The sequence below is a fragment of the Wasmannia auropunctata genome, unplaced genomic scaffold, assembly GCF_000956235.1.
Source record: "Wasmannia auropunctata unplaced genomic scaffold, wasmannia.A_1.0 LD336057.1, whole genome shotgun sequence".
NCBI lineage: Eukaryota > Metazoa > Arthropoda > Insecta > Hymenoptera > Formicidae > Wasmannia > Wasmannia auropunctata.
In genome coordinates this window covers 370,293-375,697 of record NW_012026833.1, presented here as the reverse complement: position 1 = coordinate 375,697, position 5,405 = coordinate 370,293, and positions in this window count along the sequence as shown.

Genomic DNA, 5,405 nt, shown 5'->3' with positions numbered 1-5,405 from the left:
GGCACGAAAGGGCGACGGGATCCGGTATTAGCGGCGCGGCGCCGAGAGGAGTGACACGGTGAGAGCGTTACGACGGGAAAAAAAAAGGGAAAAAGCGCGGCGCAACGTCTCGTCGTAAACATCGAGGATGTCCGGCCGCTTGATTAGGTCCTCCCTCCCCCTCTCCTCCTCCTCTTCCGTCGCGTCGACCGTAAAGCACGCGATTGCGATCGCGCTTTCGGTAAAAAGACCGGGCACGACGGCGCATGAGGCTGCCTCTGCTCATTAAAGTGGAGCACATTTTGCCGCGCGAGAGAGAGAGAGAGAGAGAGAGAGAGAGAGAGAGCGACTTCTCTCTGATGGGAATATAATTTACGAAGAATTTATCACGGATACACCAGATGTCTAAGAACGTCTTAATCGTTCGGATATCCTTCACGTATAGCACCTTGATTTCTCTTTGACTTATTGTTAGATTTTGTTTGACGTGCTATATTATACAGTCGAACTTCGATAACTCGAATCTCAAGGAAAGGGCTAAACTCTTCGAGTTATAGTTTTCGACTTATCGAAATTCCAATAAAAAAAGGGTTAACATAATAAAAATTCAACTTACTTTGTACGAAAGTTTATAATTTAAAGATTATAATGGCTTTAAACGAAAAAAAATCAATATTCAATATTTGACAGTGAATTATTTTTACTGCATACGTATAATAAATATAAGCATAAAACAAATACCAGGCTAATTCGAATTAAGGTCTCATTTCGATAGATATTTTTCGCAGTAGAGCGGAAGGGAACAAAATTTTTGTCTTTTATATAAGGTTTTCAAGTTTTAGAGATTCGAGTTATCGAGCTTCGATTGTATATTAAATTATATATGTATTATATGTTATAATATATTATATAATATATTATATAATGTGTATTATATAATAGATTATCATTTATATTAAATGCTTATCAACGGGCAAATCGTGTTACAATTCGAATTATAACGTTAAATTCGTAAAATACGGCGGAGAGGTCCCAATAATTTCGCGCCGTATTACTTCTTTCTCGGAAGATCATCCTCCCCGACACGTCACGTTCGAAAGAAATATTCAGCCCTTTCGTTTTCTTCTAGCGCCGGTCCGGCGCATTCGTACAACCGTGTAATTTCGCGCAAGAACGGCGCGCATTATCGCGCGCACGGGAGGCGAATTGTTCCGCCGGATCCGAACGGATCTCTCTTGCACGGGACACACATCGCGGCGAGAGAGCACATCGCATCGGCGAGGTGTCGGTGAAGCGTCCGTCGGTGGCGTTTTAATGCGGAATGAAGGCATTATAAACCCATTAGCCGGTGGGCGAGTCCCGGGGTCCGGACTTGCGTGCGAATGTGCGCCCATCGCCGGCCGCTCTCTTTATTTGAATACACAAAACATTAACGGCCTTGCTCGCCTCGCCGCACCTTCGTTCATCCTGCGCCGGTCCTGCTGCATTCGTCGGCGTATATACCCTCGGCGCCGATCCTGCTCTTTCCGTGACGCACTTTTTCTCAATTTCGTCTGTTTAGCTTTTATTTCCCCCGGCGAATTTCTCAATTTACCCAACTCTTCTTTAGACGGAAACGTTAACGCGACACGGATGTGTCGTCGGCCACATCCGTGTCGCGTTAACGTTTGTAGTCTCGAAAAGACTATGATTTTTCTAAAAACTCTCCCTCTTCCTCTCTTTCTCGAACCGAAGCCTGCAGTTTGATTATCGCGATCGTACTTTATACGCAACGCGTACTTTGCGAACTTTTACAGAGTGCTTATACGGTACTCGTTAAGGTAATACGTACCTTCCGCACGATGTCCAACGCGCGGTTCCGTTTCTACTTACAATTTTTCGTATTTGTTGCATTCCTCCTCGCCTCGAGAGACGCGCACTCATCCTTCGTTACACCTTATTATGTTAATTTCTACTGTACAATCTAATTCCCAGCTGTATGTACAGAATCACCCGGGGGGGAGATTCGTATATACATTCTCTATGATATATAATAAACTTTACTCCTCCTTTTTCGCGCTCGTCTTCTAAGTCGACTCCATTCGTTTCTCTTTCCTGCCCTCCCCCCCTCCACCTCATCTCTCTCTCTCTCTCTCTCTCTCTCTCTCTCTCGCTTTCTTTCTTTGTCTCCTCTCTCAGAGGGATACTGCGTCAGTCTTAATAACAACTTGCTTAACCGTCTCACGGCATCGCTCATCCAGCGTGTCTGTTAAATCGCTAATTACCCCCGCGAGAAGGTAAGGCCGGGAGAAAGAGCGACTGGACGGCGGAAGGAGATCGGACGAAAAAGAGACGGACCTGGAGGGAACAAACGCCCCGAGACGGCCAGTTTGCGAAAAGCAATGATGAAAAGGGGGAACCTGGACGGAGTCACTTTAAGTCATTCCTCCATATGAGTTTTGTTCCTCGTTCTGCGTATCTCTCGGAATTTGCACACTGGTGAACGCCCACTTCCTGGCCGATTCACGGTTACTTTATTCCGCATTTAAGTGCCAAAGGTTCCCTTTCGCGCAAAACGTATGGAAGGTGAAAAGAAAAAAGAACGGAAGGGAGGGGGAGAGGGAGAAAAGTCGATTTGCCTAATTTGCTCGGTAATGTCCCGTCGAAAATTAACGAGCTTTGAAGAGGGACAACAGAATGGGGAATGGAAGAGGAATCAGGGGAGGAGGGGGGTGAGCAAAGCGAGAAGGAGGGGTGCATCTAGCACCGGCATTAAATTACGTTTCGGTTGCCACACAGGTGCCAACAACCTGATTATCAGATCTCGATCGAATCCCGATCGCCCGTTCCGATTACGTCGGCGTCTCAAACGCGACCGGGGTACCATCAACCCCCCTTTCGCCGATACCTTTCAGGCTCGCTGAGATTCGTGACTTTCATTGACCCCCTCGAGTCAATGGAAAATATTTTGAACCTGATGCGTTGAACAAATAAGGAGTGTATGTTTGTTTATGGAATACATATTCGTTTATTAAAAATTGATATCGCTAGGATTAATTGATTATTTGTATATAATCAATAATAAGTTGAACTGGGCCGCGTCTAGAATAAAACCGCAAATATATTTGAGATCGTCTTTCACGGTCAGGTGAGATGTTGGATAATAGTATTTCTGTATAAATTCCAGACCCAATAAATAATTCATTTTTACTGCGCGCTGAATTAATGCCGGATTTGCAATTATAAGCCGAAATAGCAAGATCGCAAACAACAATACAGTACGAATAAGTATTTTAAAATACTGCGAACGAATTTTTTATTATTATTATTATTATACATATGTATAATAATTATACAGAGTGTCTATAATGTCTTGATTATGTTAAACTTAACTTCAAATCCATCAAAAAATTTGCAGTTTTCACATCTCTGGAATACGACATTCCAAAATTTACAACATTTATATACAAAATTGTTTTCCTAGAATTTCTATTTATGTTAATATATATACGTTTTCCTCTAGATTTCTCCTCATATTTATTCTTATCTATTCTCATATTTTCAAGTGGTCTTTTCAAAAACAAGAAAAACATGAATTATCGCTAGAAAGCATAATATATGCAAAATTGGACAAAAAGTGCTATTAGAAAGTATAGGATATAATAGCGAAGGTTTTTGCTGACTGCCATTTTTCAGCAGCGTGAAAGAAGAAATTGCTTGCTTTTGAACAACATTGAATAGCATATCGGAAGCCCTAAGATGCTCCGCAGTAGAAAGGACCTAAAATATGTCTGTCCGATGTATCACCCGTATCGATTAAATGACGTAGATGCGTACGTATACATGCACACGTTTATGCACAGCCGCCACCGGCGTTTCGCGGTCCGCGTAAGCGCCGAGCCGCAGGGCAGGACGCCACAGCCGTTTCCGGGATGCACACGCGGGGGATGACGGCACTCGGCGAGATGGCACCCAGTCGGCTGGCTATATTAACCAATGCGCGTCGTTCACGCGCGCTCGCTTAAGCACGTATTAATTGATCGAATTAATTTGCCGACGCGCGGCGCGGGGCGCCGCGAGGCTCCGCGGGGAGTCCCCGGGATTTCGGCAGCGAGACACCTGTCGTCGATCGGAAATGACTCTTGTCGCGCTTGCATGGTACTAGTTTTTCCTGACGATCATGTGAAAGATCGAGAATCACCGAAAAATCGACGAACGACAAGAAAAGTTAAATTCTGGAGACTTCTGAGAATTAAGTACCGCGGTAAGTCGTGCGTTTTAATCTGCGGTTTCCACATTAACTAACGGCACGCGATAGCGTGGGTTGAAATGAGAGTGATAACGTTATCACTTTCACTCAAGCGCCACTCATGCGAGAACGAATTTTCCGCTCCATAATAGATTATTCAAAATTAGCGAATAGAGTTACGAAAGCGTGTAGAGACGATTGGCTAACTGCCCTCGTGCAGTGTCTCAACGTAATTTGCGAATGTAATTTTGCTCAAGACCGCGCGTTATGCGAATTTAATCAGTTATTAAAACGTAAAATGGAGCAAGTTGTTAAAGCGATAGCCGGCCGCCGCGCTGTAATTCACCTGTCGCCGTTATTGCCGCAGTTGGTTTTGACTTTTAGTATCTCATTACTTTCCACATTTTTGTTACCTATGCGTGCGGCAGATAATACGCGACCGCGCACGACGTTTAAATAATACCATAAGACTCGTAGATCGCGTCGTCGATGGGAGGGGGGGACCAGTTAATTAGATCCTAAGCTCCGTCTTCGCGACGAAATGATTCGAGAAAAAGCCGTCGTTGAGATACGCATCGGCAGTTTCATGGTCACCTCTCGCGCGATAAAGAGGTTCATTATTTAGACTTCCTCGTTGGACGGCCGACGAATCGCGATCACCATTTAATGACGTTCTCTTCAGCGGCCGAGAACGAGAGGAAGAAAGAGAGAAAGCCTGGTCCTCGTTAGAGGAGCGGGCTTACGCGACACCCGAGCTAAGTAAGTTAAGAAGCGAGCCTGCGGATAGCAATGGGTGCGTGCTACCCGACTACCGAACGTCGTTCGCGGGAGGAGGGGAGGTAAGTGTGGACGAAGAGAGAAGCGGAGAGAAAGAAGTCCTCGAAGGGCGAAACCCGAGCCGATCCCGAGGGAAGGGCGAGGGGCTCGCGCTCTTTCCTCCTTAACCCCCCTTCCTCTCCCTCCTCCTGTTTCCATCACCGCCGGATAGAGGCACCTCTATTCGTTCATTCATTCATTCATTCGTTCGGTCGTTCGCTCGTTCTCGAGCGTGCGCTCGCATATGCACGGACCTACCGCGCGCGCGTCGCCGCTAATCTCGATTTACAGCTGGAAGAAAAATCGATCGCACTCGACATTCAGTCGGATATATCGGAATCGGGTTCCGATATTACTGGCCGCAAACTCCGGTCGGCTGAGT